Source organism: Ranitomeya imitator, chromosome 2 (genome assembly GCF_032444005.1).
Source record: "Ranitomeya imitator isolate aRanImi1 chromosome 2, aRanImi1.pri, whole genome shotgun sequence".
NCBI classification, from domain to species: Eukaryota; Metazoa; Chordata; class Amphibia; order Anura; family Dendrobatidae; genus Ranitomeya; species Ranitomeya imitator.
The window spans coordinates 842,857,066-842,883,987 of NC_091283.1; the positions used below are offsets into that span (position 1 = coordinate 842,857,066).

The 26,922-nt window shown below is 48.4% G+C and overlaps 1 protein-coding gene and 1 long non-coding RNA gene across 3 annotated transcripts in view; one reads left to right on the forward strand and one right to left on the reverse strand.

The window, feature by feature from the left end:
- On the reverse strand, window positions 1–26,280 carry LOC138666121 (uncharacterized). Its single transcript, XR_011318559.1, has 4 exons — window positions 26,014–26,280; window positions 22,499–22,604; window positions 18,438–18,534; window positions 1–136 (listed from the first exon to the last, which is right to left on the reverse strand). It is a non-coding gene; the product is annotated as an uncharacterized lncRNA (long non-coding RNA).
- A 106-nt stretch (window positions 26,281–26,386) lies between these two features.
- The window catches only part of SHOC2 (SHOC2 leucine rich repeat scaffold protein), a 59,954-nt gene continuing 59,418 nt past the window's right edge, over window positions 26,387–26,922 (forward strand). Inside the window, exon 1 of one of the 2 annotated variants that reach the window (XM_069754282.1) lies at window positions 26,387–26,504. The gene's annotated coding sequence lies outside the window, so the exon portion shown is untranslated. Of the gene's footprint in view, window positions 26,553–26,922 lie in introns of both variants that reach the window. The other variant, XM_069754283.1, reaches the window with a different exon arrangement.

The window sequence follows — 26,922 nt, forward strand, 5'->3', positions numbered from 1 at the left end:
GCCTTTTCCTGCTGTCTGATTGTCTCCTGGGCATCTCGCTGCATCTTTTCCAGCTTAGTTAGGGTGACCGACTTCAGAGGTAACAGCTTCGGTTTGCACATCACCATGGTGTGGACGTCTTCAACGCACAGCTGCCCTACAAAGATCACAAATGTACACATACGGTAAACAAACCTAGTCTATATGGCGGCAGAATAAAACATCCAGGGCAAGAAGGTGTTTTTGTTTGTTTTTTTGCAGATTAAAACAAAAAAATCTCAGTGCATCAGTCACAAAACGAATCTTTGGAAAGATGAGAACATTGAGAGAATACGAACTCTGAGGATATTTCACCAGGTAAGACACAAACCCAGATCAACGCTTACGTCAGCTCCATGTAATAACTTCCTGCATAAGCTGAACTGCAGTGTAATGTATAGAGGGCAGCACGGCTGTGCAGTCGCTATAAAATGGACCGACTCTTAGAATATATAATAAATTAGTACAGTAGTTCAGTGCAGGATGTGATGAAAATTTTTTCCTAAGAATTTGGGAAAGTCATGAAATATCCTAAAAACGTTTGTAATGTTCCTGATCTGAGGATCTCTGTTTTAGTTGAGATGAATCTGTGCTGCACTTTATGTCCATGCTCAGTAGTGACCAGGGCTGTGGAGTCGGAAGTCGGGGAAATTGAGAAGTAGATGGTTTGACTTGCTCCACAGCCGTGGAGGGCAGAGGCTTCAGCCTGAACCAAGCTGACAGATTTCAGGCTGCGTCTTTAGCTCTTATGGAGCCAATATGCAGCGTAGCATCACTTTATCTGCACCACAGCTCACTTATTGGGTTACAGGTGAACATCTGCAGTAATATGTGCAGAAGATGAAGCAGTAAAAAGCTCAGCACTAGAGTTGAGCGACCTTGACCTTTTTAGAGTCGAGCCGGGTTTCGCGAAACCCGACTATCTCAAAAGTCGGGTCGAGTGAAATCGGCCGATTATGACGTAAAGTCGGGATCGACCGAAACACGAAACCCAATGCAAGTCAATGGGGCAGCATAGTCGGCAGTGAGTGGGGGCCAGGAAAACACCTAGAGTACCCATTTTAATGTCAAAACCATCCATTCTTCTTAATGAAGCTTGTCAAGCGTAATTTACCTTATAATAATTGGAAGGCATTTGAAATTGGGGGTCATTTGGCTAAAGTTGTGGTGGGTAGGGCTGGTTCAAGTAATTAGTGGGCCCAGGAAATCTGGACCACGTCACGGCAGTGGAGCAGGGAGAGGTAAGTATTTCAACTTTGCAAGTGCTGTGAACCTGAGCAAGCAGGGGGGGCCCACTCGTTGGCATTGGCACTGGCACAGGGCCCCTCAAAGTACAGCGGTGTGTTTGCACGGCGGGGGCGCCTCCCACCGGCAGCAACACTTTTGCGTACTATGAGAGGCCCTGTGCCAGTGACGTCGCCAACTAGTATTCCTCCCCCCACCTGATGAAGGAACCTGCACTTTCATCTGCACCTTCCTCTTTGTCCCCGTGTAAGGTGGTATGGTATGCAGGAAGAGCAACCTGACTTTCAGCAGGGTCACAATGTTGTTGTGTAGCGTGCACGGGGAATGTTGCGTTATGGGTCAATGTACCAGCAGACTCATCTATCACTGGCTGGGCAATGGGCAGGATGAGGAAGAAACACAGATATAGGCCCAAATAATAAAGTGGGCTAAATGCAGTTCAAAATTGGTAACACAGGAATAACCAGGGGGCATTGCAGTGGAGGACAACTGGAATGAGAGGCTGACACAGAGAGTAGGCCCAAATCAGTAAGTAGTCGAAATGCAGTTCAAAATTGGCAACCGTAGTAAACAGGCGGCACAGCTTTGTTCAGTGGAGGAGAACAGCAAGGAGTGGCAGACACCGATAGTAGGCCCCAAACCAACTAGTACGCCAAATGCAGTCTAACATTAACAACTACTTAACGAGCACCTGAAAACGGAATTTCAGGACAGGAAACCAGGAGAACAGCAAGGAGCGGCAGACACTGTTAGTAGGCCCCAAACCAACTAGTACGCCAAATGCAGTTGTTCCATTTAACCACAATTTAACGAGAGCCTGAAGATAGAAGCTCAGGAAAGGCAACCTGGAGAACACCTTGGAGTGTAACACACCATCTCTCTCCACCCCATACCCATTTTGTAGGCCTAATGCTGTGTAGTTTTCTACAACTACTAAACGAGAGTCGGAAGACCGAAGCAATGGCAAGGCAACCTGGGGAACACCTTGGAGTGTAACACACCATCTCTCTCCACCCGATACCCATTTTGTAGGCCTAATGCAGTGTAGTTTTCTACAACTACTAAACGAGAGTCGGAAGACCGAAGCAATGGCAAGGCAACCTGGGGAACACCTTGGAGTGTAACACACCATCTCTCTCCACCCGATACCCATTTTGTAGGCCTAATGCAGTGTAGTTTTCTACAACTACTAAACGAGAGTCGGAAGATCGAAGCAATGGCGAGGAAACCTGGAGAACACCTTGGAGTGTAACACACCATCTCTCTCCACCCCATACCCATTTTGTAGGCCTAATGCTGTGTAGTTTTCTACAACTACTAAACGAGAGTCGGAAGACCGAAGCAATGGCAAGGCAACCTGGGGAACACCTTGGAGTGTAACACATCATCTCTCTCCACCCGATACCCATTTTGTAGGCCTAATGCAGTGTAGTTTTCTACAACTACTAAACGAGAGTCGGAAGATCGAAGCAATGGCGAGGAAACCTGGAGAACACCTTGGAGTGTAACACACCATCTCTCTCCACCCCATACCCATTTTGTAGGCCTAATGCAGCCTACTTTCCGACAACTACTAAACGAGAGCATGAAGATCGAAGCTCAGGAAAGGCAACCTGGGGAACACCTTGGAGTGTAACACACCCTCTCTCTACACCACGGAAGGGCTGATTCTTAGGAAGGAAGGCTGTCGGAAAGAAGCAGGGCGCGTCCGAGGGTGATTATATTCTTATTAGGTATATACTCACCCTCGGACGCGCCCTGCTTCTTTATTTGTAATGAATGTTTATTTGCAATGTGGTTTTGACTTACTCTATTTTTTTGGTAAATAATGATTTTATTATTTTCATTGTTTTGCATCTTCTTGGCAATAATATAAAGAAGACGCGACAGGACAACACTCGGTGGATGCCATATCTGTGTTTTAAATTGAAAAAACCTTTCAGTTAACTACTTGCAGGAGAAAGTTATTGTAGCTGGTGGCCATTTTTAGTACTGTACCAGATTTTTGTTGTATGTGTTTGTTTTTAATGTTAAAATGTCTGCATTTGATATCTCTCCAGTATTTTCTTTTTTATAAGCAAAATACTTATTTTGATATTTTCTGATGTTGGTTCAAGGGGTACACGGGCAGCAGTAGACAGGTCAGTGGAGGCCTAGTGGAAGGAGGGACCGCAGACAGGCTTCGAAGCCCTAACATAATAAATTGGGCTGGCTGTAGGCAATTTAAAATTGGTTCCAGGTGAACCCGGGCAGCAGTAGACAGGTCAGTGGAGGCCTAGTGGAAGGAGGGACCGCAGACAGGCTTCGAAGCCCTAACATAATAAATTGGCCTGGCTGTAGGCAATTTACAATTGGTTCCAGGGGAACACGGGCGGCAGTAGACAGGTCAGTGGAGGCCTAGTGGAAGGAGGGACCGCAGACAGGCTTCGAAGCCCTAACATAATAAATTGGCCTGGCTGTAGGCAATTTACAATTGGTTCCAGGGGAACACGGGCGGCAGTAGACAGGTCAGTGGAGGCCTAGTGGAAGGAGGGACCGCAGACAGGCTTCGAAGCCCTAACATAATAAATTGGGCGGGCTGTAGGCAATTTAAAATTGGTTCCAGGGGAACCCGGGCAGCAGTAGACAGGTCAGTGGAGGCCTAGTGGAAGGAGGGACCGCAGACAGGCTTCGAAGCCCTAACATAATAAATTGGGCTGGCTGTAGGCAATTTAAAATTGGTTCCAGGGGAACCCGGGCAGCAGTAGACAGGTCAGTGGAGGCCTAGTGGAAGGAGGGACCGCAGACAGGCTTCGAAGCCCTAACATAATAAATTGGGCTGGCTGTAGGCAATTTAAAATTGGTTCCAGGGGAACCCGGGCAGCAGTAGACAGGTCAGTGGAGGCCTAGTGGAAGGAGGGACCGCAGACAGGCTTCGAAGCCCAAACATAATAAATTGGGCTGGCTGTAGGCAATTTAAAATTGGTTCCAGGGGAACCCGGGCAGCAGTAGACAGGTCAGTGGAGGCCTAGTGGAAGGAGGGACCGCAGACAGGCTTCGAAGCCCTAACATAATAAATTGGGCTGGCTGTAGGCAATTTAAAATTGGTTCCAGGGGAACCCGGGCAGCAGTAGACAGGTCAGTGGAGGCCTAGTGGAAGGAGGGACCGCAGACAGGCTTCGAAGCCCTAACATAATAAATTGGGCTGGCTGTAGGCAATTTAAAATTGGTTCCAGGGGAACCCGGGCAGCAGTAGACAGGTCAGTGGAGGCCTAGTGGAAGGAGTGACCGCAGACAGTCTTCGAAGGCCTAACATAAGAAAAATGTCAATACAATGGTATTGACAGTGCCAGGCATTGAAGGATGTCAGCGCATAGACTAAACATTGGTGGAGCTGTGAGAGAAAATTTTGCAAGTGGTAGAGCACTGTTTGACCTGGGGGGGGGGGGGGGGGGGGGGGGGGGGAACTGTCTTGTGGCTGGCGGTACAGGCCCAGGGCCCCTCATATTACAACGGTGTGTCTGACGTTGGGTGCGCACCACCACCGCCAGACACTTTATTGTACTATGAGGGACCTAGTGGCAGTGCCGTCGACCAAAAGCGGGCACACCCACCTCTTCAGACAAACAGTACTCTCACGGGTGCTGGCGCCAAGTGGCGATACCACGGCCCCGTGTGGGGACTTTGGCCATTTAGGGAGGTGTTAACATGTCGGATGCTGGACAATCAGGTGCTGCAAATTACGAGATTGGAAAAGTCGTTCAGAATAGTCCACAGGCAAGACCTTTACATAGGAAAGCTAGGTGTCAGCCGGGCAAGGTGGGGCAAAAGATTTCGAAATCCAGTTGTGGTTCATTTTAATGAAGGTTAGATCATCTACATTTTGGGTAGCCAGACGAGTCCTTTTTTCTGTTAGTATTGAACCTGCAGCACTGAATACTCTTTCTGATAGGACACTAGCTGCCGGGCAAGCAAGCTCCTGCAATGCATATTCTGCCAATTCTGGCCAGGTGTCTAATTTTGATGCCCAGTAATCAAATGGGAATGACGGTTGAGGGAGAACGTCGATAAGGGATGAAAAATAGTTAGTAACCATACTAACCATACTGGACAAATGTTGTCTCCTGTCACTTTGAATTGATGCTGCAGTACCTGTCCTGTCTGCGGTCATAGCAAAATCACTCCACAACCTGGTCAGAAAACCCCTCTGGCCAACGACACTTCTGATTTCTGCCCCTCTAACACCTCTGGTCTGCTGGCCCCTGCAGCTCGTGTTAGAACGATCACGGGCGCTGTGTGCAGGGAATGCCAGAAGCAAACGGTCAACAAGAGTTGATTGTTTGGTTGCTAATATTAGTTCCAAGTTCTCATGTGGCATTATATTTTGCAATTTGCCTTTATAGCGAGGATCAAGGAGGCAGGCCAACCAGTAATCGTCATCGTTCATCATTTTTGATATGCGTGTGTCCCTTTTGAGGATACGTAAGGCATAATCCGCCATGTGGGCCAAAGTTCCAGTTCTCAAATCTGTGGTTGTGCTTGGTTGAGGGGCAGTTTCAGGCAAATCCACGTCACTTGTGTCCCTCCAAAAACCAGAACCCGGCCTTGCCGCGCCAACAATTTCCACTGGCCCCGGAAAAGCTTCCTCATTAAAAATATAATCATCCCCATCATCCTCCTCGTCCTCCTCTTCGCCCGCTACCTCGTCCTGTACACTGCCCTGGCCAGACAATGGCTGACTGTCATCAAGGCTTTCCTCTTCCTCAGCTGCAGACGCCTGATCCTTTATGTGCGTCAAACTTTGCATCAGCAGACGCATTAGGGGGATGCTCATGCTTATTATGGCGTTGTCTGCACTAACCAGCCGTGTGCATTCCTCAAAACACTGAAGGACTTGACACATGTCTTGAATCTTCGACCACTGCACACCTGACAACTCCATGTCTGCCATCCTACTGCCTGCCCGTGTATGTGTATCCTCCCACAAAAACATAACAGCCCGCCTCTGTTCACACAGTCTCTGAAGCATGTGCAGTGTTGAGTTCCACCTTGTTGCAACGTCTATGATTAGGCGATGCTGGGGAAGGTTCAAAGAACGCTGATAGGTCTGCATACGGCTGGAGTGTACGGGCGAACGGCGGATATGTGAGCAAAGTCCACGCACTTTGAGGAGCAGGTCGGATAACCCCGGATAACTTTTCAGGAAGCACTGCACCACCAGGTTTAAGGTGTGAGCCAGGCAAGGAATGTGTTTCAGTTGGGAAATGGAGATGGCAGCCATGAAATTCCTTCCGTTATCACTCACTACCTTGCCTGCCTCAAGATCTACAGTGCCCAGCCACGACTGCGTTTCTTTCTGCAAGAACTCGGACAGAACTTCAGCGGTGTGTCTGTTGTCGCCCAAACACTTCATAGCCAATACAGCCTGCTGACGTTTGCCAGTAGCTGCCCCATAATGGGAGACCTGGTGTGCAACAGTGGCAGCTGCGGATGGAGTGGTTGTGCGACTGCGGTCTGTGGACGAGGTCTCGCTTCTGCAGGAGGACGAGGAGAAGGAGGAGGAGGAGGGGGTGCGAATGGCTACAGCCAACTGTTTCCTAGACTGTGGGCTAGGCAGAACTGTCCCAAACTTGCTGTCCCCTGTGGACCCTGCATCCACCACATTTACCCAGTGTGCCGTGATGGACACGTAACGTCCCTGGCCATGCCTACTGGTCCATGCATCTGTTGTCAGGTGCACCTTTGTGCTCACAGATTGCCTGAGTGCATGGACGATGCGCTCTTTAACATGCTGGTGGAGGGCTGGGATGGCTTTTCTGGAAAAAAAGTGTCGACTGGGTAGCTCGTAGCGTGGTACAGCGTAGTCCATCAGGGCTTTGAAAGCTTCGCTTTCAACTAACCGGTAGGGCATCATCTCTAACGAGATTAGTCTAGCTATGTGGGCGTTCAAACCCTGTGTACGCGGATGCGAGGCTAAGTACTTCCTTTTTCTAACCATAGTCTCATGTAGGGTGAGTTGGACTGGAGAGCTGGAGATCGTGGAACTAGCGGGGGAGCCGGTGGACATGGCAGACTGAGAGACGGTGGGAGATGGTATTGTTGCCGCCGGTGCCCTAGATGCAGTGTTTCCTACTACGAAACTGGTGATTCCCTGACCCTGACTTCTTTGGCCTGGCAAAGAAACCTGCACAGATACTGCAGGTGGTGCAGAAAATGGTGGCCCTACACTGCCAGAAGGGATGTTGCGTTGATGACTAGCTTCATTGGCCGAGGGTGCTACAACCTTAAGGGACGTTTGGTAGTTAGTCCAAGCTTGCAAATGCATGGTGGTTAAATGTCTATGCATGCAACTTGTATTGAGACTTTTCAGATTCTGTCCTCTGCTTAAGGTAGTTGAACATTTTTGACAGATGACTTTGCGCTGATCAATTGGATGTTGTTTAAAAAAATGCCAGACTGCACTCTTTCTAGCATCGGATACCTTTTCAGGCATTGCAGACTGAGCTTTAACCGGATGGCCACGCTGTCCTCCAACAGGTTTTAACTTTGCCACGCGTTTTGGGCAAGATACGGGCCCGGCAGATGGAACCTGTTGCGATGTTGATGCCTGCTGCGGCCCCTCCTCCTCCGCTTCAGAACTGCTGCCGCCTGCACCCTGTTCCCCCAATGGCTGCCAATCGGGGTCAAGAACTGGGTCATCTATTACCTCTTCTTGTAGCTCGTGTGCAACTTCGTCTGTGTCACCTTGTCGGTCGGTGGTATAGCGTTCGTGATGGGGCAACATAGTCTCATCAGGGTCTGATTCTTGATCAGCACCCTGCGAGGGCAATGTTGTGGTCTGAGTCAAAGGACCAGCATAGTAGTCTGGCTGTGGCTGTGCGTCAGTGCACTCCATGTCAGATTCAACTTGTAATGGGCATGGACTGTTAACTGCTTCACTTTCTAAGCCAGGGACGGTATGTGTAAAGAGCTCCATGGAGTAACCCGTTGTGTCGCCTGCTGCATTCTTCTCTGTTGTTGTTTTTGCTGAAGAGGACAAGGAAGCGACTTGTCCCTGACCGTAAACATCCACTAACGACGCGCTGCTTTTACTTTTACCAGTTTCACAAGAGGAGGCAAAAGAGCTAGAGGCTGAGTCAGCAAGATAAGCCAAAACTTGCTCTTGCTGCTCCGGCTTTAAAAGCGGTTTTCCTACTCCCAGAAAAGGGAGCGTTCGAGGCCTTGTGTAGCCAGACGACAAACCTGGCTCCACAGCTCCAGACTTAGGTGCAATATTTTTTTTCCCACGACCACCTGATGCTCCACCACTACCACTACCCTCATTACCAGCTGACAATGAACGCCCCCGGCCACGACCTCTTCCACCAGACTTCCTCATTGTTTTAAAAACGTTACCAAACTAACGGTATTTGTTGCAGTCACACAACTTACACGGTGAGCTATAACTTCAGTATGATTTAGCTACCCCTTTACAGGTGGGTGAGACCACAACGAAAATCAGGCACAATGTTACACACTCTGTTGTTGGTGGCAACAAATGAGAGAGATGCCACACACGCAGGACTGTCACTGAAGCGCAAATGTAAATATTAATCTCCCACTGATTTGTGTTTTTTTTTTTTTAAAAAAAGGAGACTTTAGAAAAAAAAAAAAAAAATAATAATTTTTTAAGGAAGAATTTATAAACCAAATAAAATGAAATGATTTTTTCAGGGAGAATTTAGAAAACAAATAAAACAAAAAATAGGCTTTCTAGGGCCCACTGAGTGAGAGAGGACGCACACAGGAGTCAGGAGTGGCACACAAGCCCAGAGGCCAATATTTATCTCCCACTGATTGATTTAGTGATTTTTTTCAGGTAGATTTTGGAACCCAAATCAAGCAAAAAAATTAATAGGCTTTCTATGGCCCACAATTGGAGAGAGAGAGAGAGATGGCACACCCAGGAGTCAAGACTGGCACACAAGCAGAAAGGGCAATATTTATCTCCCACTGATTGATTTATTGATTTTTTCAGGTAGAATTTAGAACCCAAATCAACCAAAAAAATAAATAGGCTTTCTATGGCCCACTATTTGTGAGAGAGATGGCACGCTAAGGACTGGCACACAAGCCCAGAGGCCAATATTAATCTCCCACTTTTTTTTTTTTTTTCCAGGGAAAATTTATAAACCCAATAAAAAAAATAATAAATAGGCTTTCTATGGCCCACTGAGAGATGGCACACACAGGAGTAAGGAGTGGCACACAAGCCCTGAGGCCAATATTTTTCTCCCACTGATTGATGTAGTGATTTTTTCAGGTAGATTTTAGAACCCAAATCAAGCAAAAAAATAAATACCGTATATACTCGAGTATAAGCCGAGATTTTCAGCCCAAAATTTTGGGCTGAAAGTGCCCCTCTCGGCTTATACTCGAGTCAAGGTGGGTGGCAGGGTCGGCGGGTGAGGGGGTGAGGGCGCTGAGGCATACTTACCTAGTCCCAGCGATCCTCGCGCTGTCCCTGCCGTCCCACGGTCTTCTGTGCTGCAGCTTCTTCCCCTCTTCAGCAGTCACGTAGGACCGCTCATTACAGAAATGAATAAGCGGCTCCACCTCCCATAGAGGTGGAGCCGCCTATTCATTCCTCTAATCAGCGGTGCCGGTGACCGCTGATAGAGAAAGAAGCTGCGGCACCGAAGACCAGGCAGAGGGACAGCGCGAGGATCGCCAGGACTAGGTAAGTATAGCATATTCACCTGTCCTCGTTCCAGCCGCCGAGCGTCGCTCCATCTTCCCGGCCGGCGCCTCCATCTTCCCGGCGTCTGCGCTCTGACTGTTCAGGCAGAGGGCGCGATGACGCATATAGTGTGCGCGGCGCCCTCTGCCTGAACAGTCAGAGCAGAGACGCCGGGAAGATGGAGGCGCCGGAACGAGACGCCGGGAGCTGCAATCAAGGGAGGTGAGTATGTGTTTTTTTTTTTTTATTGCAGCAGCAGCAGCGGCGGCGGCAGAGATTGATGTGGAGCATCTATGGGGCACAATGAACGGTGCAGAGCACCGTATATGGGCACAGCTCTGGGGCACAATGAACGGTGCAGAGCACCGTATATGGCACATCTATGGGGCACAGTGAACGGTGCAGAGCACCGTATATGGCACATCTATGGGGCACAATGAACGGTGCAGAGCACCGTATATGGCACATCTATGGGGCACAATGAACGGTGCAGAGCACCGTATATGGCACATCTATGGGGCACAGTGAACGGTGCAGAGCACCGTATATGGCACATCTATGGGGCACAATGAACGGTGCAGAGCACCGTATATGGCACAGCTATGGGGAAATATGAACGGTGCAGAGCACTGTATGGCACATCTATGGGGCACAATGAACGGTGCAGAGCACCGTATATGGCACAGCTATGGGGAAATATGAACGGTGCAGAGCACTGTATGGCACAGCTATGGGGAAATAATGATCTATTTTTATTTTTGAAATTCACCGGTAAATGCTGCATTTCCACCCTAGGCTTATACTCGAGTCAATAAGATTTCCCAGTTTTTTGTGGCAAAATTAGGGGGGTCGGCTTATACTCGGGTCGGCTTATACTCGAGTATATACGGTAGGCTTTCTATGGCCCACTGAGTGAGAGATGGCACTCTAGCAGAAATCCCAATCTTAATCTCCCACAAAAAAAAAAAAAAAGGAACTGTCCTTCAATTACTATCTCCCTGCAGTAATCTCAGCCAGGTATGGCAGGCAGCAATAAGGAGTGGACTGATGCACAAATTAAATAAAAAGTGTGGACAAACAAACAAGATAGCTGTGCAGAAAGGAAGGAACAAGAGGATTTGTGCTTTGAAAAAAGCAGTTGGTTTGCACAGCGGCGTACACACAGCAATGCAGCTATCAGGGAGCCTTCTAGGGCAGCCCAATGAGCTACAGCGCTAAGGGGAAAAAAAAAAAAAAATGTAGCTTCCACTGTCCCTGCACACCGAAGGTCGTGTTGGGCAGTGGAAATCGCTACAGCACAAGCGGTTTGGTGGTTAATGGACCCTGCCTAACGCTATCCCTGCTTCTGACGAAGCGGCAGCAACCTCTCCCTAGGCTCAGATCAGCAGCAGTAACATGGCGGTCGGCGGGAACGCCCCTTTATAGCCCCTGTGACGCCGCGGACAGCAAGCCAATCACTGCAATGCCCTTCTCTAAGATGGTGGGGACCAGGACCTATGTCATCACGCTGCCCACACTCTGCGTTTACCTTCATTGGCTGAGAAATGGCGCTTTTCGCGTCATTGAAACGCGACTTTGGCGCGAAAGTCGCGTACCGCATGGCCGACCCCGCACAGGGGTCGGATCGGGTTTCATGAAACCCGACTTTGTCAAAAGTCGGCGACTTTTGAAAATGTTCGACCCGTTTCGCTCAACCCTACTCAGCACTACACAGACCTCGGCAGTGTTACGGCAAAAGATATTGAGGCTTGCGAGTAATGAGATACTGATTTGAGATGGGGGAACCCGAACAGTAAAATCCGGCGTCTCTACCAAACTCCTACCATTCGGGCACAGACATCAAACACTGACTTCACCATAAAGTCCGTGTTACTGTTCGGGTTCAGCCCCCTGAACACCGGGTGTTTATTGCGCTGTCATGTGCATGAACGCAAATACCGCTTCTGATCGGCAATAAAATCATCACAGACAGCCTTCGTTCCCACGCTATCAACTGACAGCATGAGCCCACGGCTATGATCGGAGGCATAAAGTTTACCTCTGCCACTAATAACAGTGAGAGCAGGAGCAGCTGATGGGAGTATTCATCAGCCGACATCTGCGGTGTAAATAAAAAACATAATTAAAAAAAAAAACAACAGCGTGGTTTCCGCTGTATTTTTGATAACCAGCCAGACAAAACTGACTGCGGGGTGCTGCAACTCTCAGCTGTCAACAAGGCTGGTTATCAAGAATAGAGGGGAATACTCGCTGTTCTTAATTTAAAGTGAACTTGTCACCAGGTTTGGCCGATAAGATACAGCCATCACCTTTCGGAGCTGATGTACAGCATTCTATAATGCTGTATATCTGCCCCCAACCAGACCTGTAAGAGAAGAAAAATAAGTTTTATTATACTCACCTGCAGGGCGGTCTGGTTGGATAGGCATCGCTGGTCTTGGTCTGGCGCCTCCCATTTTCTTACGATTCCCATCGTACTGCTTGCTTCTTTGTCGATAATGTGTCCGTCGTGTCAGAACAGCGCCCAGCTGCTTGCTTTAGCTTGACTGGTTGTCAAAAATGGGGGGACTCCACACAGTTATTTTAAATTATTTATTTAAAGGAAACCTGTCACCAGGTTTGGCCGATAAGAGATACGGCCATCACCTTTCATTCTGTAATGCTGTATATCTACCTCCAACCAGACCCGTCGCTGGTCTTGGTCTGGCACCTCCCATCTTCTTACGATCCCCGTCGTACTGCTTGCTTCGTGTGGATGATGTGTCCCTTCATCATCAACACAGTCTCCTCAGAACAGCGCTCCTGCACTGGCGTATTTTTCTGCCCTATTGCGGGCAGAGCAAAGTACTGCAGTGCGCATACGCCGGGGCCCTTTGACCTTTCCCAGCATATGTGTATATACAGAATGCTGTATATCAGCCCTGAAAGGTGATGGCTGTATATCTTATCGGCCAAACCGGGTGACAGGTTCCCTTTAAATAAATAATTTAACATAACTGTGTGGAGTCCCCCCATTTTTGACAATGTCAAGCTAAAGCAAGCAGCTGGGGGACGTTATTCTCAGGCTGGTAAGAGGCCATGGATATTGGCCCCCTCCAGACTAAAAATAGCAGCCCAAAGCCGCCCAGAAAAGGCACATCTATTAAGTGCAGCAATTCTGGCGCTTTACCTGGCTCTTGCCACCGCTACAGGGCAAGTGGGAAGTGGGGTTCATATTTGTGGGGTTGATGTCACCTTTGTATTGTCCGGTGACATCAAGCCCACGGATAATGGAGAGGCGTCTATAAGACACCTACCCATTAGTAATCATATAGTTATATGGTAAATAAAGACACAGCCAGAATAAAGTCCTTTGTTTGTTTTTTAAAATGTTTTGTTTTATTTCAAACAGTTATACTCCCCTACTGCCTAATTCCACTGAATCCCTGGTCTCCTGTAAGAAAACTAAAATAAAAAACAATATCCCTCACCTGTCCGATGTTCTGTCCCACGCCGTAATCCATGTCGGGGATAAACCGTTTTCAACCTGGACGGTGCCATGATGCGATCGTCCAGGCTGAAAAGCATTGGTGAATGAGCTGCTTCAAGTGCAGTCTCAGTGACTAGCGGTAACATCATCGACGTTACCGCCGGTCACTGAGGATGTGTTCCCAGCCGGGCAATTGAACTGCGGTGAACTCTCCTCTGTACCGTGAGACTTTTTCTCACTGTGCTAGCAGTGGGTCACCGCAGATCATTTGCCCGGCTGGGCACACAGCTGTGAGATTTGCCTGGCTGGTTATCAAGAACACAGGGGAACCCAATGTCGTTTTTATTTTTTTTAAATTTATTTACAGCACAAGCGCTGGCTGATGAATACTCCCATCAGCTGCTCCTGCTCTCACTGTTAGTGGTAGCAGGCGTCGGCTGATGGGAGCAGTAATCCTATCAGCTGACACCAGTGCCCGGAGGTAAACTTTATGCCTCGTGGGAACCGCGGCTGTCTAACCGTTGGTGATGATTTTACAGACGATCAGAAGCAGTGTTTGCTGCGCTGTCATGCACAGGACACAGTGGCAAAAACTGGATGTTCGGGCCCTCCATTCAAGTGAATGGGGTACGGGTTCTGGTGCTGAACCCAAACTTTTTGTAACTGTTTGGCTGGACCTCAACATCCAGGTATCCGTCCATCTGTAATCCTGATGGAGAGGAAACAGAACTTCGCAATCAGGCTACATTGACTCCAGGGAACATTTTCTTTCAGTGTTTCATATGCTGGTTCCAATCCCTTAGCACTACATTATACGTCAGTGGTGGGGTCCACATGTGTGGGGGATTCAGGAGCCGATCTTCCTCCACACACGGTAGATCCTGGCTATTTTACATAACTAGCGTCTGTGTCTGTCGGACGGACTGGAGCTCTGATCACTGCTGTTAACCCTCGGACAGCGCGTGCGCACTAATGGGTTACAATGGCAGCTGGAGACCTGCTGAAGGGATGAATAAATAAAACCCTAAAAAAAAATAGAAATTCGAATCACCTCATAAGCCCCTATTAAAAATAATAAGGTAGTAAAAATTGAAACCTACTCAAAATGATGTGAAAATCCCAGAAAAGATATGATAAAAAATATAATTTGATTCATAATATTAAAACCATATAATGAACAAGGGAAACCAAGAAACAAGAACATAAACCGCAGCACATAAAGATATCATATATTGGAATACTGACAAAATAACATGATTAGGTATAAGAGAAATCCCATCTGTATTGTACAAAAATCTAATAGACCTGTCCTAAAGAGCATAGAAACAAAGGATTAAATAGAGTACACCCGTAGTTCGAGACCCGTGGTTCCTGTGACTCCTGGAGCTCTTGTTTCTTGGTTTACCTTATTCATTATATGGTTTTAATATTATGAATTAATAAAATTATATTTTTTTATCATATCTTCTCTGGGTTTTTCACTTCATTTGTGTAGGTTTTAGTTTTGCTTTTTGTGAATATCCCTATTGATGCTGCAATATTATGTTGATCTTGTCTCATATCTGTTGTTGTGTTATTGAAATTGTTATAGACGAAAAATGCAAGTGACCGAAAGCAGTCTCTCATTCGGGCGCTCGTTCCATATCCAGGGAACCCTCCTGGGTAAAACGTCCAAATCTACACAAAGGAACAGCGCTCCACCGGGTGTATTGGTCCAAGAAAATCTTTATTCAGCCATATAGCATAAGAAACGTTTCGACCATATGCTGGTCTTTTTCAAGCATACAAACATGGCAATGAAGCGGTCTTAAAGGGAACCTGTCACCCCGTTTTTTCAGTAGGAGATAAAAATACCGTTAAATAGGGCCTGAGCTGTGCTTTACAATAGGGTATTTTTTGTCCCCTGATTCCCTACCTATGCTGCCGAAATACCTTACAAAAGTGGCCTTTTTCGCCTGTCAATCAGGCTGGTCAGGTCGGATGGGCGTGTTCACAGCGCGATTCGAACTCTGCTTCAGGAAAATGGCTGCCGCGATGTCCATCTGCGCACGCGCGGCATCCCGCGGCCATTTTCCTGAAGCCCCGGGAAGCAGGAGACTCCATTTGCGCACGCGCGGCCTCAGGAAGATGGCCGCGCCCACCGAGAAACCGCGGAATAGCGGCGAGCGCGCTCTTTATCTACAGCTGCGCAGTGCATTCGGCACTTGCGCATGCGAGAAGCACTACGCCACCAACGGGAACATAAGCAAGATGTGGGGGAGAAACAGCGCTGTGAACACGCCCATCCTACTGAAAAAACGGGGTGACAGGTTCCCTTTAAATAGTGTGGACACCACACAGGGAGCCAATCACTATCAAGTGCCGCCCATCTCACATTGTGAAATATTATAATAAAGTATAAAAACAGACATCAGGTACTTCTGTGCATATATACGTATCACAAAACAATCACCATCACCTACATAATGATAATAATATATATAAAAATATATAATAAGGCTCTTGTTTTAAATTCTCCTTTATCGGTTCCTCAATGCGTCTTCGTTGCCATAGCAATCAGTAGCCAATGTGATGCCTCCTTTATCGAACTTCCTGTATGGTAATCCATCATGGAGCTAAACGGCGCCAAGGATTCTATATAACCAATCAGTTTCATCCTTATTCTAAATCAATATGACTCCCCCAATCAAATACTTCCTTGTACCTGTAAGTGCACCCATCAACGTCGGACTCCACCGACGTCATCCCCGATCGACAGGCACAGCGGCAGTGGAGCGCAGGCACAGACTCATCATACCGGAATCACGCCTCGTCACATGACCCGACAGAGGCCGCGCCCGGAAATGACATAAGCCAGTGCCGCACGCCACTCCCCCCGTGTATCTGCCGAGCGGGCAGGTCGTCTAGGAAACGCAGGTAAACGATACCGCGTCATCCTCAAACCTCACCTGACAGACAGATCGGGATATGGAACACCAGCGCAGGCGCAGTGCGTCATGACCGTGTCACCAGAGACACGCCCAGCCGCAATGCATACCCGCGTAACCTAGCAACCACACCCCATCTCCGTCTAGCAGGGTGGTCACCAAGGAAACAAATACATAACGGGGCTTGTCCTTTCATAATCCAATGAACGTACCGTTATAATACTACCTCAGGATCCCTCAACATGCATCATTCCTTACAATATGTACAGTGGGGCAAAAAAGTATTTAGTCAGTCAGCAATAGTGCAAGTTCCACCACTTAAAAAGATGAGAGGCGTCTGTAATTTACATCATAGGTAGACCTCAACTATGGGAGACAAACTGAGAAAAAAAAATCCAGAAAATCACATTGTCTGTTTTTTTAACATTTTATTTGCATATTATGGTGGAAAATAAGTATTTGGTCAGAAACAAACAATCAAGATTTCTGGCTCTCACAGACCTGTAACTTCTTCTTTAAGAGTCTCCTCTTTCCTCCACTCATTACCTGTAGTAATGGCTCCTGTTTAAACTTGTTATCAGTATAAAAAGACACCTGTGCACACCCTCAAACAGTCTGACTCCAAACTCCACTGTGGTGAAGACCAAAGAGCTGTCAAAGGACACCAGAAACAAAATTGTAGCCCTGCACCAGGCTGGGAAGACTGAATCTGCAATAGCCAACCAGCTTGGAGTGAAGAAATCAACAGTGGGAGCAATAATTAGAAAATGGAAGACATACAAGACCACTGATAATCTCCCTCGATCTGGGGCTCCACGCAAAATCCCACCCCGTGGGGTCAGAATGATCACAAGAACGGTGAGCAACAATCCCAGAACCACGCGGGGGGACCTAGTGAATGAACTGCAGAGAGCTGGGACCAATGTAACAAGGCCTACCATAAGTAGCACACTACGCCACCATGGACTCAGATCCTGCAGTGCCAGACGTGTCCCACTGCTTAAGCCAGTACATGTCCGGGCCCGTCTGAAGTTTGCTAGAGAGCATTTGGATGATCCAGAGGAGTTTTGGGAGAATGTCCTATGGTCTGATGAAACCAAACTGGAACTGTTTGGTAGAAACACAACTTGTCGTGTTTGGAGGAAAAAGAATACTGAGTTGCATCCATCAAACACCATACCTATTGTAAAGCATGGTGGTGGAAACATCATGCTTTGGGGCTGTTTCTCTGCAAAGGGGCCAGGACGACTGATCCGGGTACATGAAAGAATGAATGGGGCCATGTATCGTGAGATTTTGAGTGCAAACCTCCTTCCATCAGCAAGGGCATTGAAGATGAAACGTGGCTGGGTCTTTCAACATGACAATGATCCAAAGCACACCGCCAGGGCAACGAAGGAGTGGTTTCGTAAGAAGCATTTCAAGGTCCTGGAGTGGCCTAGCCAGTCTCCAGATCTCAACCCTATAGAAAAACTTTGGAGGGAGTTGAAAGTCCGTGTTGCCAAGCGAAAAGCCAAAAACATCACTGCTCTAGAGGAGACCTGCATGGAGGAATGGGCCAACATACCAACAACAGTGTGTGGCAACCTTGTGAAGACTTAAAGAAAACGTTTGACCTCTGTCATTGCCAACAAAGGATATATTACAAAGTATTGAGATGAAATTTTGTTTCTGACCAAATACTTATTTTCCACCATAATATGCAAATAAAATGTTAAAAAAAACAGACAATATGATTTTCTGGATTTTTTTTTCTCAGTTTGTCTCCCATAGTTGAGGTCTACCTATGATGTAAATTACAGATGCCGCTCATCTTTTTAAGTGGTGGAACTTGCACTATTGCTGACTGACTAAATACTTTTTTGCCCCACTGTAATCCATCAATAGGGGCATATCTCAGCTATTTACCATCACAGACTACACCATAGCATTGGGCAACATGTAGAGTAATCCCAAATAAGGGCATATATGGGAATCAAATAAAGTAGCCTACATAATACATCAACCACACCAAAGTCAATAGTGAACATATACCCACCACACAGGGGCAGTCGGGAATACGGTGAAGCATCATACTTACAGACAAAAAACTTTTATCAATATAAATAGTCCATATTTTAATATATTATGACATCTTCATCCACTTCCATCCACCGACTGTCCCATGTGTGGCTGATCTAATAAAACATACAGAAATCGATTAAAATAAATAAAACATTAAAAACATGACAAGCAACATATATCATAAGGAGATAATAGGTTCAATGAGTACATACTTTAAGATTGAAATCTATATTCAAACCCCCTGGTTGTAATGTACCCAGGGTATAGATCCACTTCATTTCTTTTGTTTTTAACATCTGTAACCTGTCCCCACCCCTTCTCAGAATAGGAACATTATCAATGACTCTGAACCTACGTTGATTCACCGAATGTTTCCTTTCTACAAAATGTTTTGGTACCGGCAACTCAATAAGTCCTGTTCTAATCGTACTTTTATGTTTAGTGATGCGGGCCTTCACTTCCATCGTGGTCTCACCTATATACGCGAGTCCACATGGGCAGGTGATCATGTAGATGACATAACTAGATGTACACGTATATCTTTCTTTCAAGAAAAATTTCTTCCCAGTATGGGGGTGGTAAAAAAATTCTCCCTTGAGCATGTTATTACAGCAAGCGCAACCAAGGCACGGGAAATTCCCATACCTTGGTGCACTTAATGTTTTTTGGCCCATACTTTTGGAAGTACCAAAATCAGATCTAATCAATCTGTCACCTAGATTCTTGCCCCTCCTGTATGACATCATAGGAGGCAATTTAAAACCTGTCACCTGAGGTAACCCTCGTTGCAAGAGGGCCCAATGCTTTTTTATAACACCACTAATCCGGTTACTCATAGAATTGTAGGTAGAAACAAACAGAATGCGATCACATACGTTTTTAGAGGAGGTTTTCTTACGGACACTTTCTCTTGAAGAATTTCGAGCCTTGATTTTAAAGGCCTCAACACCTTTTTTCAGATAACCCCTGGCCACAAACTTCGAGCCCATGTCCTCTAAACGTTGGTCCACCAAACTCTCATCGGACACTATTCTCTGTACCCTTAGTAGTTGGCTCCAGGGGAGCAAATCAACCATCTTTCTCGGATGGTTGCTGTCAAAGGGGACAATAAACTGTTTCTATCCGTTGCCTTAATAAAAATGTCTGTTTTCAGTCTACCTCCATCTTTGTACACCAAAGTATCTACAAATTGAATCTGTACTGCCGGGTGTACTAAAGTAAATTGCAATTCTGGATAGATCTCATTTAGGCTAACATGAAAATTCTCCAAGTCTACCAGACTACCCTCCCAAATCACAAAAATATCGTCAATGTAGTGCCACCAGGCTCTGACATGGCGCCAAAGGATGCAATGGTACATAAACTTGGATTATGAAAGGACAAGCCCCCTAATAGTAACATAGTAACATAGTTATTAAGGTTGAAGGAAGACTTTAAGTCCATCTAGTTCAACCCATAGCCTAACCTAACATGCCCTAACATGTTGATCCAGAAGAAGCAAAAAAAAAAACCCATGTGGCAAAGAGTAAGCTCCACATTGGGGAAAAAATTCCTTCCCAACTCCACATACGGCAATCAGACTAGTTCCCTGGATCAATGCCCTATCAAGGAATCTAGTACATATAACCTGTAACATTATACTTTTCAAGAAAGGTATCGAGTCCCCTCTTAAATTTAAGTAATGAATCACTGATTACAACATCATACGGCAGAGAGTTCCATAGTCTCACTGCTCTTACAGTAAAGAACCCACGTCTGTTACTATGCCTAAACCTTCTTTCCTCAAGACGCAGAGGATGCCCCCTTGTCCCTGTCTTAGGTCTATGATTAAAAAGATCATCAGAAAGGTCTTTGTACTGTCCCCTCATATATTTATACATTAAAATAAGATCACCCCTTAGTCTTCGTTTTTCCAAACTAAATAGCCCCAAGTGTAATAACCTATCTTGGTATTGCAGACCCCCCAGTCCTCTAATAACCTTGGTCGCTCTTCTCTGCACCCGCTCCAGTTCAGCTATGTCTTTCTTATACACCGGAGACCAGAACTGTGCACAGTATTCTAAGTGTGGTCGCACTAGTGACTTGTATAGAGGTAAAATTATATTCTCCTCATGAGCATCTACGCCTCTTTTAATGCATCCCATTATTTTATTTGCCTTTGTAGCAGCTGCCTGACACTGGCCACTGAACATGAGTTTGTCATCCACCCATACACCCAGGTCTTTTTACATAGTAACATAGTTAGTAAGGCCGAAAAAAGACATTTGTCCATCCAGTTCAGCCTATATTCCATCATAATAAATCCCCAGATCTACGTCCTTCTACAGAACCTAATAATTGTATGATACAATATTGTTCTGCTCCAGGAAGACATCCAGGCCTCTCTTGAACCCCTCGACTGAGTTCGCCATCACCACCTCCTCAGGCAAGCAATTCCAGATTCTCACTGCCCTAACAGTAAAGAATCCTCTTCTATGTTGGTGGAAAAACCTTCTCTCCTCCAGACGCAAAGAATGCCCCCTTGTGACCGTCACCTTCCTTGGTTATGTATTTATGTTTCCTTGGTGACCAGCCTGCTAGACGGAGATGGGGTGTGGTTGCTAGGTTACGCGGGTATGCATTGCGGCTGGGCGTGTCTCTGGTGACACGGTCATGACGCACTGCGCCTGCGCTGGTGTTCCATATCCCGATCCGTCTGTCAGGTGAGGTTTGAGGATGACGCGGTATCGTTTACCTGCGTTTCCTAGACGACCTGCCCGCTCGGCAGATACACGGGGGGAGTGGCGTGCGGCACTGGCTTATGTCATTTCCGGGCGCGGCCTCTGTCGGGTCATGTGACGAGGCGTGATTCCGGTATGACGAGGCTGTGCCTGCGCTCCACTGCCGCTGTGCCTGTTGATCGGGGATGACGTCGGTGGAGTCCGACGTTGATGGGTGCACTTACAGGTACAAGGAAGTATTTGATTGGGGGAGTCATATTGATTTAGAATAAGGATGAAACTGATTGGTTATATAGAATTCTTGGCGCCGTTTAGCTCCATGATGGATTACCATACAGGAAGTTCGATAAAGGAGGCATCACATTGGCTACTGATTGCTATGGCAACGAAGACGCATTGAGGAACCGATAAAGGAGAATTTAAAACAAGAGCCTTATTATATATTTTTATATATATTATTATCATTATGTAGGTGATGGTGATTGTTTTGTGATACGTATATATGCACAGAAGTACCTGATGTCTGTTTTTATACTTTATTATTATAATATTTCACAATGTGAGATGGGCGGCACTTGATAGTGATTGGCTCCCTGTGTGGTGTCCACACTATTTAAGACCGCCTCATTGAAATTGTTATAGGCGCATCCATAGAAGTCTAGTCCCAAAAATCTGTAAAACTAAATAACCCATAAAATATACCCTGTAAATCAAAAAAATCTCAAAGCCAGAACTATTTTGTTCAGCCATCACTTCCCCCCAAAAATGCAATAGAAAACGAAAATAAACAGTCGTAGGTACCCCAGATTGGTATCAAAAAAATAATTGTAATTATTATTTCGCAACGAAACCCGGCCTCTAACTCTGCTGAAATCTACAGAAAAATAAAAAGTTATGAATCTTGAACACACAAATGGCGTTGAGTTTCCAAACGTCCGCTGCAGGCAATCGCTGTTCTCAGCAGTCTCATGCAAGTATCACGATCAAGGCTAATGATTGGCTGCAGCGGTCCTGTACATCTATGGCATGCCAGCGCTGCACAGCAGAGTTGGTGCTGCGGCTGTAGACAACTTATAGTTGTGGGTTATGAATTCACACATTTGCTACTGATTGGGCACTTTTTTACTGATTAATATTTACTCAGGAAAATGATTCATATTTCTATCACAAGGGGCACGAAAAACCTAAAAAAGATGGCGTGCTCCATAGGTGCTGCGCACTGCTGACACTTTTAGGCCCTCCTCTGATAAATCCCCTGAATACCTCTGCTCCTTTCATCTCTGCTCGCTCCCTGCTGAGATACGTTTTATGATGTTGGGAGTTGCTGCAGAAATCCTAGTAAAATGCATGAACTCACCTTGTTTAGGGAGCACCTCCCGGAACATCGACTTCACCTCCGGCATCATGCATATACGGAAGGAGAATGCAGCCGACTGTTCGGAAACGTGAGGTAAGTGACCGATCTGTAATACATCGGCAGACGACTTGTCATGTGATTGAATTATTAAATCCTTATGACTTACGGATGACGACTGATCATCTAAAGCGCTTGCAGGATTTTCAAAATACACAATTCCTGTTATTCCCCCGATTTCTGCTATACAGAACTTTCCGTTTGTTCTCTCGGCTACTTTCTAGACCTCTGCTTGCTGTCACTAAATTAAAACAATATTTGCATCTAAACTCATAGGGACTCATTACCCAACTGTATCTGGTACAGACAATCCTACATGACCTAAATACAAGACGCATCATATCTGCACTGACTGGTTTGTTACAATGTATCAGTCTGGAGTCCAGTCCGCTTATATTACAGGGAAAAGTCTATACTCAGGGTGCAGGACCATGACGCCGACGCTCGGGGTGCAGGACCATGACGCCGACGCTCGGGGTGCAGGACCATGACGCCGACGCTCGGGGTGCAGGACCATGACGCCGACGCTCGGGGTGCAGGACCATGACGCTGACACTTGGGGTGCAGGACCATGACGCCGACGCTCGGGGTGCAGGACCATGACGCCGACGCTCGGGGTGCAGGACCATGACGCCGACGCTCGGGGTGCAGGACCATGACGCCGACGCTCGGGGTGCAGGACTATGACGCTGACACTTGGGGTGCAGGACCATGACGCCGACGCTCGGGGTGCAGGACCATGACGCCGACACTCGGGGTGCAGGACCATGACGCCGACACTCGGGGTGCAGGACCATGACGCCGACACTCGGGGTGCAGGACCATGACGCCGACACTCGGGGTGCAGGACCATGACGCCGACACTCGGGGTGCAGGACCATGACGCCGACACTCGGGGTGCAGGACCATGACGCCGACACTCGGGGTGCAGGACCATGACGCCGACACTCGGGGTGCAGGACCATGACGCCGACACTCGGGGTGCAGGACCATGACGCCGCCGCTCGGGGTGCAGGACCATGACGCCGACACTCGACGCCGACTATAATTTTCCTGTATCACTCGTGTTACAGGAAATTGATATGCGAGGTACAGGGTAAATGATAATGACACTTGGGGTGCAGGGTAATGATACTCGGGGTGCGACACTGATACTCGGGGTGCGACACTGATGCTCGGGGTGCAGGGTAATGACACTCTGGGTGCGACACTGATACTCGGGGTGCAGGGTAATGACACTCTGGGTGCGGGGTAATGACACTCAGGGTGCGACACTGATACTCAGGGTGCGGGGTAATGACACTCTGGGTGAGACACTGATACTCGGGGTGCAGGGTAATGATACTCTGGGTGAGACAATGATACTCGGGGTGCGACACTGATACTCGGAGTTCGGGGTAATGACACTGGGTGCGACACTGATACTCAGGGTGCGACACTGATACTCGGGGTGCAGGGTAATGATACTCGGGGTGCAGGGTAATGATACTCGGGGTGAGACAATGATACTCGGGGTGCAGGGTAATGATACTCTGGGTGAGACAATGATACTCGGGGTTCGGGGTAATGACACTCTGGGTGCGACACTGATACTCGGGGTGCAGGGTAATGGCACTCCGGGTGCGACACTGATACTCGGGGTGCAGGGTAATGACACTCGGGGTAAGACACATACTCAGGGTGCGACACTGATACTCGGGGTGCAGGGTGATGACACTCGGGGTGAGACACATACTCGGGGTGCGGGATGAGACACTGATACTCGGGGTGCGGGATGAGACACTGATACTCGGGGTGCGGGGTGATGACACTCAGGGTGAGACACTGATATTTAAGGTGCGGGGTGATGACACTCGGGGTGAGACACTGATACTCGGGTGCGGGGTGATGACACTCGGGGAGAGACACTGATACTCGGGGTGCGGGGTCATGACACTCAGGGTGAGACACTGATACTCGGGGTGCAGGGTCATGACACTCAGGGTGAGACACTGATACTCGGGGTGGGGGGTGATGACACTCGGGGTGAGACACTGATACTCGGGGTGCGGGGTCATGACACTCAGGGTGAGACACTGATACTCGGGGTGCAGGGTGATGACACTCGGGGAGAGACACTGATAGTCGGGGTGCGGGGTCATGACACTCGGGGTGAGACACTGATACTCGGGGTGCAGAGTAATGACACTCCGGGTGCGACACTGATACTTGGGTGCAGGGTGATGACACTCGGGGTGAGACACTGATACTCGGGGTGCGGGGTGATGACACTCGGGGTGAGACACTGATACTTGGGTGCAGGGTGATGACACTCGGGGTGAGACACTGATACTTGGGTGCAGGGTGATGACACTCGGGGTGAGACACTGATACTTGGGTGCAGGGTGATGACACTCGGGGTGAGACACTGATACTTGGGTGCAGGGTGATGACACTCGGGGTGAGACACTGATACTTGGGTGCAGGGTGATGACACTCGGGGTGAGACACTGATACTTGGGTGCAGGGTGATGACACTCGGGGTGAGACACTGATACTCGGGGTGCGGGGTGATGACACTCGGGGTGAGACACTGATACTCGGGGTGCGGGGTGATGACACTCGGGGTGAGACACTGATACTTGGGTGCAGGGTGATGACACTCGGGGTGAGACACTGATACTTGGGTGCAGGGTGATGACACTCGGGGTGAGACACTGATACTCGGGGTGCGGGGTGATGACACTCGGGGTGAGACACTGATATTTGGGGTGCGGGGTGATGACACTCGGGGTGAGACACTGATACTCGGGGTGCGGGGTGATGACACTCGGGGTGAGACACTGATACTCGGGGTGCGGGGTGATGACACTCGGGGTGAGACACTGATACTCGGGGTGCGGGGTGATGACACTCGGGGTGAGACACTGATATTTGGGGTGCGGGGTGATGACACTCGGGGTGAGACACTGATACTCGGGGTGCGGGGTGATGACACTCGGGGTGAGACACTGATATTTGGGGTGCGGGGTGATGACACTCGGGGTGAGACACTGATACTCGGGGTGCGGGGTGATGACACTCGGGGTGAGACACTGATACTCGGGGTGCAGGGTGATGACACTCGGGGTGAGACACTGATACTCGGGGTGCAGGGTGATGACACTCGGGGTGAGACACTGATATTTGGGGTGCGGGGTGATGACACTCGGGGTGACACACTGATACTCGGGGTGCAGGGTAATGACACTCGGGGAGAGACACTGATAGTCGGGGTGCGGGGTGATGACACTCGGGGTGAGAGTGATATTTGGGGTGCGGGGTAATGATACTCGGGGTAACGATACTCGGGGTGAGACACTGATACTCGGGGTGCAGGGTAATGACACTCTGGGTGAGACATTAATACTCGGGTACCGATACTCGGGTGCAGGTAACGGCCGCGGCCTCTCGTCATTTCCCTCTCGCTCCGTTATTACCTCTGGACGCTTCAGCTCAGTTCGCTGCGACTGTCACAACCTCCGTTACTTGGTAACTGGTCATCGCGCACGTCAAGTCACGTCCTCGCAGTGCACACTGGGAGCTGTAGTTTTTCGGTCTGGAAGCTCTGGGACTGTCGCGCCAGCACACTGAGGGATTTGCCATCTGTTCGCGGTAAACTGTCTCGGATTACAATATGCTGTGACGAGAAACTCCAGATTCCTGCAGACTCAGCCAGACTGAGGTTATTGACTTTTAAATAAAGTTTATTGAAAACATCGCGAGAACAAACTAGAAAGGGCGAGGGGACGTCTGTCATGTGACATGTGGTAGGCGGGGCCTAGTGACAGCGGGTCACGTGATTTGGAGGGAGGGGAGCGCGGTGACGTAATGCGTCGTAGAGCGGAGGAGGCGGAGAGGAGGAGGAGGATGGCGGCTGAGAGCAGAGCAGGGAGACGGGCGGAGGAATAACAACAACAGCAGCTGCACGGTGCGTGTGACCGCGGCCATCACTGTGACTGTGCGTGCAGCGTGTGAGGTACCGTGGAGGGGGCTGCGAGGTGCTGAGACGGGAGGGCCTGAAGCCTCGGCCCGGGCAGTGTAACCCCCGATGCTGGCCTGTGTGACAGTGGCGCCCCCGTCATCTCCCGTGTGACAGCAGCGTCCCCCCCCCCCGTCATCTCCCGTGTGACAGCAGCGTCCCCCCCCCCGTCATCTCCCGTGTGACAGCAGCGTCCCCCCCGTGATCTCCCGTGTGACAGCAGCGTCCCCCCTGTCATCTCCCGTGTGACAGCAGCGTCCCCCCCCCGTCATCTCCCGTGTGACAGCAGCGTCCCCCCCCGTCATCTCCCGTGTGACAGCAGCGTCCCCCCCGTCATCTCCCGTGTGACAGCAGCGTCCCCCCCGTC